Raw genomic sequence first — 13079 nt, 5'->3', positions numbered from 1 at the left:
TAGTATCATGTTTTATGATCATCCTTATGATTATGGAACCATATCACAATTGATCCTCTAAGGACACATTAGTGCACTTGTATGGCTAAGAAGAGGAATTGGGAATTGCTGAAATGGTTAAATCAAGAAGATGAGTCATACTTCGTTCCAAAATCGAGTCTTAGTGTCTTGAGTGACATATTATAAGTAGGTTTATAACACATCATAAAATGTGGAGTAGAAAAGTTTTCTTACTCATGCACATTTGTACTTAGTAGTTGGGATGTCTTGGATAAGACAAAGACCAACCGAGACCAATTATATGAAGTGTCATTCTTGATAAGAATCCGCACTAACTCTTGAATATTTATTTGTCAAGAAATATTTCTTGAGAAAAGAATCTTATATGTCAAGAGGTCAGTGGGAGTCTTAAAGATATTGAAAAGTTTCAAGAACTAATTAAGAGTAAACCTATTGTTAATCGCTAGCACACGACTTGAGGTTTGTAACATATCGTGTTGACACATTCTTGTTTCTATCCCATTCCAGTTAAGTTAACTATGCATGTGAGTTCTATGAGTTCTCATTTGATTGCATAAGGCAAAGCACCTTGATCAGTGAAAGTACATTGATCAAAGTGGGTGATCTGCTCAATAACTTGGAAGCAATGGTAGGCCCTTATGCTACCAAATGGCAAGAAATTAAGATTGAAAAAGTTCAGTCCATATGAGTTCGGATTTGTCACAAACCTTGTCTTGTGATTATGGTTATGACAAATTCACATGGATAGGAGCACATGCACCATAAAATCTAAGTGGCAAACTTTTCTCTCCACTTCATGAAAATGATTGTGAGGAAACATTTCTACTAAGTGGATTTTAAGGAGATAGCAATCGTGTTAATTGCATTCTCAAATTCGAGTATGATTACGACATCCTACTTCATAGTTCGAATTGCGAGAAACGTAAAATAGTCTTAACAATCGAGACTTACTACTAAAAGTTTTGATATAGTTTAGACACACATATGAGCTATCTAAGGTAAGGTGTATGAGTTTGAGAAGCCTAGAAAAAGTCTTATCGAAGCATCTTGTATGATAAATCTGAACTTTGGTAAGAAATCCAATAAGCATTGATTTCTAGAAGTCCAGCTGATTTCTGAGCACATGTCAAAACTAGTGGGAGCATGATATGTGTATTTTTATATATATTTATGTATAACATATCTTAATATCTTAGCCTTTATTATTATTATTTAGAACTAAAATATACTTAATATGCTTTGAAATATTTAATTACAGTTAAAATGGGAGATGGAATGCAAAAGAAAGAGAATGGAGCTGAAAAGATGCAAAAAGGATATTGCTAGCAGATTGACCCCTCTTCAGTGTTTCGGGTATATCTGATGACTCACAAGTCCAATTTACGAGATTCAAAATGTTCTGAAAACTAGACGAAATTTCCTACGAATTATGTGAGAGGGACTTTTGGCTAATTCGACACTTATCTTATCCAAAATTGGCCTTGAAGATGAAGCATAAAAGCTGGACGGAAATTCCCTCCAAGTTACTTATTCCCCAAGCACCACTTTCCTTATCTTTATTTGCTTAATCCCTAAGCCACATTAGTTTCCTTATTCCAATCCAACTCTAATATTCCATATAATTCCATCTCCATCAACTATAAATACCCCATATCATTCCACCGGTTTCATAATCGATGATATTCCAATTCGACTTCCAACTTAATTTAGTCGATATTAAACTTCTGTAAAGCCGTTTTTAGGGTCTAGAAGGCGGCTGGAAGGCCGTTAAGCTAACAGGAGAAGAGATCGGAAGGGTTGGAGAGCGGATACATGTCGGTAATCATATGGATTGCTAACGTGACCATGTTTAGCATTCCATTGTGGTACTTTTCTGTATTTAGTTTCTGATTTAGGTGTAAAAACCTTTTACTTTGTTTTTATGATTGAATGAAACTTTGATTATTAGACTAATTCCTATATTAAATTGTTTGTTTGTGTTTAATTTATCTTGCCAAGCTTGTTAAAAGATCCTTATGTGTTAATGATGATTATTTTCTGTTAATTGTTAAGTGAATTGAGTTGTGTGAACACCTACTTGATTGCTTGTCTCTTATAATTTTGATGACCATCGGGATTATAAGTCTAGGAATAACGAATGTGAAACTAGGATTAACTTGGAATAAGTAAGTTAATGTGTAAGCCTTGTTTGATGACCATCAACAAGAGGTTAAATTGAATGATTAATTTGATTAACTATATTTACAAGTCTTGCTTGATACGAACTGAACACTAGGAAGCATGTTAGTTTAATCAACTGATCACTGTTTAAATTGACTTGTTTGCTAAAGTATTAGTTATAGTGAACGCGAATCTAATCATTTTAGGAATCGGTGAACATGAATAAATGAATTTGTGTATGCAATTGTCTATGTTTTAAGGTGTAATTTATCTAAACCAAAGTACCTGAAGAGATGTGCTTTCCTGTTAGTTTATCGAGAGTTGTTAATTGTTAGTTTGAGATTTATTAAACCATTTTCTTTATTATTTTCGTGTGACCTATAACCTATAATCAAATATATTAAATTAATCCACCGTTCCCTGTGATCGACACCCGACTTACCTAAGCTATACTGTAATCTGACTAGGTACACTGCCTATAAGTGCATAGTTAGTCTAAGTTTGTTAGGTCATAAATATTAAAATTAGTTGGTACTTTTGTGCACATCAAGTTTTTGGCCTCAGAGCATAAGTGTTATGCTTGTAAGTACGTAATCATTATGCTAGTGGGAGCACAATTATTACGTTAAGTGTTACAAGTTAGTGATACCATATATATAGGAAACAAAGTTTTAATTTGCAAAGATGCAAAGTTAGAAAAGTTGTTTCACTATAGTAGGGAGAGGAACTAATACTTCATTTCGAATCTAAAAGCTTAGATTGAGATTTTAATAGAATATAGTCATGTACATACATGAATGTTATGTTGAAATGATTCAACATAAAGAAATTATATATATGGAAATATTATAGCAAAGGACTGGTCAAGTATCATGTATTTTTGTGAGACATTATGAATCGTATCGCATATGCTTCAGGTATAGGATCGATTGCATATGTTATAATATTCACTTGTTCTAATTTTCCAAATGCCTAGGGCATTGAGAGGAAAAACGTACCAGAATTGGTTATGACTAAAGTTGTTAAACAACTATCAAGGACAATCTAAGATTCACTGAAGATTGGTTGCTTGTGAACAGTCGGGGGTATAGTAATTGATAGACCATACTGATATAATTCGGAATAGATAAGATTCTATTTAGAATAGATAGTCATATGGGAGTTATGGAAATAGTTCAATAATGGGAGTTGGATATTAAGAATCTATGAGTAAGTTAGAAACTTTTATGCAAGAAGGATGTTCAAAGGAATGTACTTTGAATATGAGACTGTGTATCTATGGAATTGTCTTGTAACAATCTCCAATGGGAAGCTTTGTAATTTCATTGTCCAAGTCTCTGTGCCTTTGTTGCCTCGACATTACAAAAGGAACATTGCGTAAAAGTTTAGACTCAAACAAATTCTATTAGTGGTAAGAATTTTGTATTCTTACACTTATAATAAGGATTAGGGAATTGTGAAATGAGCATCATTGAAAATGTGTTCAGTTGACTTATTTCACAAGGTAAGGACCATAGGCAACCATAGTATGCATGCTTGGAGCATGGGATAACTGTTGTTTTAATTTAAATGTTAAGTTGATTAGTCCAAACATTATACAATGAATAATGTGTAATCAATATGGTGATTAAATAATAAAGTGTTCCATTTATACTCAAAAGTATTGAGACCATATTGGATTCGATTATTCTTGTGTTTCACTTCGCATGTTTTACTTCCCGAATAATAAGATTATTCAAACATCCACAGTCGATCATACTTTGGAAGTAAGTAATGAGGCAAGACTGTCATGAATCCGACTATAGATTGTCTAAGCGTTTAGACATAGCACAAGTTTGTTACAGTGTTCATGAGTACTCCTGTAATAAGATTTGAGTATTAGATTAAACCCACGCTCACATGAATTACTTCATGGATTTTATCACGAGTGATTGTGAGACGATAATATCTTATATTCTTCAAACGAAGACATATAGTTGTAATTTAAAAGTCGGTTGCACATTGATGATACGTAAACACACCAGTAACTTGGTGTCATAAAACGTATTGATGTGTGTGATTTGATGAGTAAATAGAGCAAGCATATGAGTTGAAGTTTATCCGTTCCTTTTACCCTAAGAGGGATAAAAGCAATATCTATGGGCCCCTCGATGATTTAGTGATGACACCCTAAGCGCTTGGCCAAGCCTGGACTGATTTAATTTGTTCAGTTAGTCAGTCGTCATAAATCGGAAATCGGGAAACAGAACTAAGACGGAGAGAAGGATTATAATCCATGTCTCATGTCTATAGGATATCTTGTAGAATGGAGGAATATATGATCCCTTATCTAATGGACGCGTCAGAGTTCGATATCGGCTTTTGAGAACTACGATTGCTAATCGGATTATGAAGCTATATTGGCAGTTATAGTTATTAGACTTATCCAAGTGGGAGACTGTTGGATTAGGTGTCTAAGCCCAAAACTATACTTGGTATGTACTTGTCCCGATAGTAGCATGGTCCATTTTGGGTTTCATTCACCAGAACAATTTGATGGGATGGATATTTGAGAAAAAGGTTATTTGTGATTTATTAATATATTATAATTATAATATTTTAATTGAGAAATCATATTATTTAATTAGTATTGATCAAGAATTAATTAGGAATTAATTAAGTGATCAAAAGAGACTGATTAAATTAACGGGAACTGATTATGTAAATCAGTGATACATTTGTTTGGGCTGATGATCCATGATTGATTTGTGATGGACTAATCTTATGAGATAGTCCATTAAGTGTTAGTCCAAATCAATTGTTGGATCATAAGCCTAAGTGTAAGAATTAGGGTTTACAAGTGACTATTGGAATTCTACACTATAAATGTAACCCCTAAACCCTAAAAGCGGACCATGTATATTTTAGTATAGCCAATTTTTTTGGTGTCTTCAAGCTCTCTCTCATTATCTTTCAATTGTTGGTGGTGTTTTGTGAACCATTTGAGGCATCTCACTTGAGGTGCTAAGCTCTTGAAAGGCTAAGAACTAAAAGCTACAACAAAGAGTATTCATCTAACTAGTTTTATATTGTATATTTTAAATTGCATGCTAGCTAGGGTATATGCTTTGGATAACATGAAGTTGCAAGTATAAGTAGAGGAAACTTAGATCCAAGGCAGTATGGTTGTATGTGCACCATAGGAGTGTTATAGTACATAAAACCCAACACTACGTTTGGATTTAAGCACAATAAAGCTTGTAAATTATTTTTGGCAAGTGAGGTAATGAACCATTGGATTGTTGAGAAAAGACCTTGGGATAGAAATTTTATTTCTCCGGAAAGATTGGTTTGGCTTGATGTGGAAGGGGTGTCGTTATGTGCTTAGAGTAAACAAACATTTCGTACGATTATAAGTAAATGGGGAAATGTAGCACACATGGATGACGAATTAGGAGAAGATGTGTACAAAAAGCATATTTGTGTTTTGACTATGTTTCAAGTAATAATTTTGGATGTTACAAGGTGTAAGATTATCTTGGATTTGGGCTTATCAAGGGTTTCCTAATTGCACTATAAATAAGGATATACCCTATCGATTTCGGCCATCTCTTCTTTTGAAGCACCAGCCAAAAATTTGAAGCCTCCCTCCATCTCCATAATCATTCTTAATTGCTAGTGTTGGGTGTGAACCATTAGAGGCGCAACATATGCGGAGCTTGCTCTTAAGGCATCAACAACACAAGGTTTTCATTGTTATTACTACATAACAATTGAGGTATGATTTTCTTAACCCTAATTGTGTATTTTGATTATATACTAGTGTACTAGGGTTTCTACTTTGTTGTTCAATTTGTATTTTCAATTAGAGAAAACATAGATCTAAATTAGGGTTGCATGCACACATAGGATTGTTTGTAATGCTAAAAACCCATCAAGAAGTTTTGCCCACGTAGAGCCTGGTTCTTCGCTAAACCCCCTCTAAGTGAGTTATGATTACCGTAATTTAAGTATAACATATGTTTAAGTTCATTATCGTTATTACGAACCTATAAACAAGATTTGTCAGTGATTCCAAGTTGTTATACTGATTGATCTACTTACAGGGATGATGTCTAGGCTGGATTTAGTGAGGTGTTTAAAGTGGGCTTTCCAAACAGTATACTTCTTATACCAAATGAACCCTACCTCCGATATGATCCTACCTGGTTGTTTCTTACTTGATAGATCTTGAAGAAGACTTTTATTTAATGATGAATCTAGACTAATAATTAGTCACAATAAATAATAGACTAAAACTTAGTGATAATGACACGAGGTTACGTCAAAGGAAAAGACAGTTGCTAGAAGCGAAGCGCTGCTCAAATTTCATATCGGCACTTTAACAAGTGAGTGCATAGTTACTTTCATATTACACATAGATATGAAGTATTTAAAATTAATACATTCTATATTTGCATATTATCTGTGTTTCTTATATTTATGCTAGATGAACGATTTATATATGTTTTACGTGATTTAAACTGGATTTGTATTTTTATACCTATAAATATATTGGGTAAAGATAGGTAGATGAATGATAAGAGATGAAAGATGATATATATGATGAGAGGTGAAAGATGATGAGAAGCCTTGACTTTAAAGTTGATCCATTCATCTAGCAGAGTATAGATGACGACCACGGACTATTCTAGACAGTCCAGTTGAAAGCTAGCAGGCTCACAACCTGTAAGTGCTTGTGACCGACGTGTTCACCAGATGTACTCTAAAAAACCTGGCAGCTATGGACTTATTACCTTACAAATGAACATTGGCAGCTATGGAATTAGTGTCTTACAAATGAACATTGGTAGTTGTGCCTGATTGATAACATTGGCAGCTATGGACTTAGTGCCTGTTGGATAAACCCTGGCAGCGATGGACTTCGTGCCTATTCATTAGGACAATCCTTAGGAATAAATAAATGAAGAATATATGATTCTTAGGGTATATCCTTAAGAATAAAGAAGATAATGGGGATGAGAAATTGGGTTAATTTTTTGATGATAAAAGATAATAATTATATTATTGTGGGTTGAAAACCCTATGCACTCATCAGGTTTCCCAACCTAACCCACTCAGTTTATTGTATTACATGTGGCTATATGAAAGATACATTCTACTGAGAGATTCAAAGAGTCTTAGCCACTAGTTTAATTACTGTAAGGCTTGTAATATTTCGTTATGCTTATGTTTATGTATTGACGATGACATCCCAACGTTTTAAAATAAATAAAAATACATTGCTTTGGAAATGCTTTGATAACATCTTTATCATGTTTTCTGGGAACAATTTCCGCAATCCTATTTTTCAAAAACGATACTCTGATTTTTAAATAAGCATAAACAAATCGATCTTTTCAGGCTGTGAAAATGGAGATGTCACAGTTGGTGTTAGAGCATTAGTTTAAGAAAACTAGGATTTTAGGAAATTTCTAGACTTAAACTTAGAATGCTAAGCAATGATCGTGAGGAGTGTGTCTGTTATATTTTAGGAAGTGTGCCTGAATAGACACGAGCACTAGCTTATTTAGGGAAGATGCCTAAATTTCTCTTATGTGCTAAATATATGCTTTATGATGCTATCGTTTGATCGAATATATGGTCTATTGCCAACCAGATCTAGAAATTTGATTTGTTTAGATATCTAAACGTTTAACTACGATATTAGAGCTGGCATGTAACTTTTCGGAGTGATAAGGAGATTTATATGTCTATCGTAAATAAAGATTTCCTATCTTAATTGTCTTCATTGAACATTGAACGTCTAATTTGGCGTATAGATCGACATTGTGAGAACTCGAAGCGGATTTGAAAATGGTAATCAGCAACCTGACCCACGAGTGATTGAGCATGCACCAGAGGTAGCAACTACACCCGAGCCAATCACGATGGTAGGATTCCAATCAATGATTTGGGCTATGATGGTCGAACAAAGGGAGGAGATGATAGAAATGTTGCTTAATAGGGATGTACCTATTGTACCTATTGTACAACATGAACTGAACATAGAACAGTCAGAGGATGGAAACTATAGTCAGACTTTCAGTCAAGTTGAGCCACGTATGGGTAGAAGAAACCAACCCAATGGAAGAAATGATGGACGTGGATGAAAGTATAAGGATTTCATTACATCCAAGCCACTAAGCCTTTTTAGAAGCCCAACATCGGTGAAATTTATGGATTGGATCTCTGAGATGGAGATGATGTTTGAAAGTTATCACTACAGCAACAAACAGAAGACCCTTCTCGTGGTTACACAGTTGAAGACTGGAGTATTAAGTTGGTGGCAGTTATTGGCTGATACCATGCCCAAAGGAGAAGCTAACAAGATGTCTTGGTAAGAGAAAAGGGTCTAGAAAAAAATAAGGCGGGAGAAAAGAGGAAGATTGATGTATCCTCAAGATCTGATAAGAAAGGAAGATTCTCAAAGTCTAACCTGGATGACCAAAAGTATAGAGCCAAGTGGTGTGAAAAGTGCAAGAAGAAGCATTATGGGAGATGTGACGGCGAAGTGACTTGTTGTAAGTGTGGGAGCATCGGTCACTATTCCAAGGATTGTACGCTTAATAATAAGGTATGCTACGGATGCAGAGACAAGGGGAATATGTCAAAATATTTCCTATAGAAAAATGAAGCAACAAGGCCAAATACATCGTCGAAGCCAAAGGCAAGAGCATTCCTGATGATCCTTGATGAAGCAGGTGATGATGCGAGGGATCAGAAGTAAGGATCTATATATCCGAAGAGAAAGATATAAAGTAGCCATATAGATGGTATCATGTGGTGTAGCCTATTATAAGAGACCTAATATAGGGTGAACTTGAATATCTATGTAAGTGTTTCAAGAAATAATATAAACCTTGGTTATGTTATCTGATGTATTAACTTGCTATATGATTTTTCTTATGTGGTGAACTGGAGAACTGAGAGGCAATACATGGGATGAGTATGAGTAGGTGTGAAAGGTAGTAGAGGGCTATACTAATACAAGCACAGGACTCGCACTTGGATCGGGGAAAGTCACAAGGTTACCAAGGCGCTAGTAATTGATTTCGTTTTGTTCATGTCTGTCGTTACCATTGTTTCGATAATGACTAAAAAGATGATTATTATTCTGACCATATTGGTCATATCAAATCGAGTCCAGATAAGATAAAGTATGTTACATGGTTCAGAGAACCAAGTTCGATGTAGCATCCGAATTAGACCAAAAGATTGAAGTGTAAGATAATCGAAGCAGTCAATAGAAGTATCATGGTTGTCGTTAAAGTAAGAAGCTTGTACCTAGAAGTGTTACATGATAGAATGTAATTATATCACATTAGAAAATGAAGTAAGGTATGTTCGATTCTAGAATCTGACTCAAACAGACCGGAGTTTAAAGCGTTGCATCATATGATGACAGGTCATTAGAACATGACCTATCGGTCTGTTACGGTAATCAAAGTAAATAACTTCTCTTAAGTAAAGTATGTTTAAGAATGAGAGAGAGTCTCCAATAAGGATCAAGTTTGTAAGTCGAAGGTTACAATTGAAAGTCCAACATAGTAAGAAGAGCAGATGAAAGACTGAGCACTGCCAACAGTCAAGAAGTCCAAGAGATAGATACTCATTTGAAAGGACATAAGAGTTACATTTATTACCTAGGATGAAAAGATAACTTATGGAGTCATTATGCAAGCCATGTTTTGTTGATGATTCCATGACATAATCATTCTAAGGGGGAGATAATTGTAACGCCCGCACATTCGGGCTAGTCAATTTAGAGATAATAAGAATTAAAATTGACTTTTTGATAGAAGATTATTTAGGATAAATAATCTTAAATAAACTTATAGCATATGTCACAAGGATTTCGTACATATAAAGAACGTTGAAATCCGACTTATAATGAAGAAGTTATGATCCTTCGAAGTTTTACGATTAAACCGACACGGCTTTGCGTATCTTAAAAAGTAACTTTTTATAAAATAATTTTTAGCCTTATCAATCTAAACAAAATTCGTAGTATATGTTAAACCGAAAACGTGCATATAGAGAACATCCAAATCTGACTTCATTTAAGGAAGTTATGATGTTTCTAAGATTAAGCGTAGCAGTATACAACTCGGAAATTGAATTTTAGATCGATCGATTTTAGCTGACGCAACCTAAACAAGAATTGAATATCTCGTTAATAGCATCTCAACGATATAAAGACAGTCGAAAACGGACGGTGGATGACAAAGTTAAGAATTTTTAACGAACTTTAACTGTCTAAGCCTGTTAAAATATAACTTCAAAAATAAATTCAAAATTAGCCGCCGGAGTCTAAATGGAAGTTGTAGATATTTTCAATTGTCAATACCTACACGTTGATATAAAGAACGTAAAAAATGGAGCTCGTATGCAAAATTTGTGAATTTTTTAAGACTGGTTGTTTTACATGCGTCCTACGCTACGTGTCAGCACCAGGCGAAGCCTGGGTGCCTATGTAAGCTCACGATGCGAATTTCATATGTCATAACATGAAGTTCATATGTCACGATGCAAAGTTCAAGTTTCACGATGCGAAGATCCCCGGGACAGCCTATAACTAGAGCTCGAAAATCACTCTTTTCTTCACACCTTCTCAACCAATTCTCTCCCAAACACCCCCAAAGCCTCAAGGATTTTCCCTAGCACCTCCTAGGTGTTAGTAGAGAGCCCCAGAGTGCCGGAAATCCACGAGAAGAAGAGCTCTCGGTTAAGAAGTCCTATCTATGAAGAGCCCGGTTCCTCGCTAAACCCCCCGTAAGTGATTTTATGTGTAACGACCCAAATTTCACGTCCAAAAATTTCGTTTTAAAAACATTACTTTAGAAAAACGTTAATAGTTAAAAACATTGTTTGATCAAACCATAACAAAACGTAAGCCATGTCTAAAAGTCACATCATACAATCATCAAAATATCAGAGTATAAATCCCAGAGAATCTCGTAAGTGCGGAAACCCGTGTGTGTGCATGATGTGCCGCTACCACGCCGGCTCCTTCCCCTTCGATGTAGAGGTACCTGAGACCAAAACTATAAACTGTAAGCACAAAGCTTAGTGAGTTCCCCCATCGTACCACATACCATACAAACACATAACACGCATACTGCCAGGCTATCCTGGGGTGCCTGACTAACCGGTACGACCATTCTGGGGTGCCGACTACCCGTGTCAAGCCATTCTGGGGTGCTGACTACCCATGTCAAGCCATTCTGGGGTGTTGACTACCCATCGGTCCTAACGAACGATCCTCAGGGACTAGTCCCCTCCTACTACCACTATCGCATATAACATAACAGGCCAGCATGCAAACATATCATCACGTACTGTCAGACATTTCTAGGGTGTCTGACTACCCTCCGGTCCTAACAACCGAACTCTACTACTATCACATATAACATATCATGCTAGCATATAACATATCAGGTAGTAGCAACTTAGATGATATCATGAAGACAATCATCTAACATACGACTCCTACTGGTGGGCCGGCATTGTGGCCGTAGACCCACCGCTACTGGAAGGTATCTCACCTCGAATAGGCTGCTGGTCTGTGTGGGAATTGACTGTCTACTACTGCTGCTGCTGCTAACGTCCCCCGACTATAATTCCCACAAAACGATCAGTCAAACACCGCTAGATGTTCTTAGGGTAAAATGACCCTTTTACCCCTTACCAAGTCAAAACCAGGTCAAAGTCAACTTCCAGTTGACTGGACTCGCCGAGTCCTGCGAGCAACTCGCCGAGTCCATCCCTCACTGATCCGGTCCCACTCACCAGGTCCCTCTTTTCACTCACTGAGTCACCCTTGACTCGCTACCCGGGACTTTGGGGCCGACTCGAGTCCCAACTCGCCGAGTCCTGCGAGCAACTCGCCGCGTTCCTCGATCAGATCCCCTGCTTGTTTCCAATCCACACCAAAACGCCCCATTCGAGGGTTTGGGGGTTTCGGGACTACGTTATACAGTTAATTCCGTGCATAGGTACGAAGGGTTGAGCCTTCGACGCTTAAACCCCTCGTGTTCTGTGGATGTTCATATTACTCGCCGAGTTTGAAAAACTACTCGGCGAGTTCCAGGCAATCTTCATAGGTCTCGCCGAGTTTGTTCATCCAACTCGCCGAGTCGACGACCATCTTCATAGAACTCGCCGAGTTCCACTTTGGGACTCGCCGAGTCCTTCGGCCCATTTCCTGAGTAGGCCAGATTTGGGACATGCAACACTTCCAGACCACAGATCCATGGTCCTAGGGCTCATTTACCACGTAAAGTTGTAAACTTTACGTGCATGCATGACCCTATGAGCTCAAACATGCACTTCCAAGCTATACAAGAGGTCCTATACTCAATGGGGACTTCCACTACCTCAACCACAGAGACTTTATGCTACTATGAAGTCCAAAAGGTCCAAATCCGAAGTCCTTGTAGAACATTAGCCATAAACACATAGAGATTTAGGTTCTTAGGGCTTAAAACCTCTTTTCTTAGGGACAAAAGGGGACTAACGAGCTAAAGATCAAGTTAGGGTCTTTTCTACCTGAATAGAAGCCCTTCACATAGTAGATTCCGGATCTTCTTCCCTTCTTGCACTCTTCAATCTTCTCCTTCTTCTCCCAAGCCCCAAATCACCTTCAAAATGCTAACAATCACCCACAAGGACACAAAGGAGGCTAGGGTTTCGTTCTACAGGTCTCTGGGAGTGCTAAGGGAAGTGGAGGTTGGGTTAGATCGATTAAATAGGGTGCAAACACCCAGGTTAGGGTTTAAGTCCAAACATGGTCTACTCGCCGAGTAGACCGAGTAGATCCCGTGTCTAGTCCCGCTTCTACTCGGCGAGTTAGTCCTTCAACTCGCCGAGTCCAAGGC

This window comes from Lactuca serriola, chromosome 5, assembly GCF_051521515.1.
Source record: "Lactuca serriola cultivar US96UC23 chromosome 5, Lser_US96UC23_V15, whole genome shotgun sequence".
In the NCBI taxonomy this organism is placed as follows: domain Eukaryota; kingdom Viridiplantae; phylum Streptophyta; class Magnoliopsida; order Asterales; family Asteraceae; genus Lactuca; species Lactuca serriola.
Note: the sequence above shows the minus strand (reverse complement) of the source record.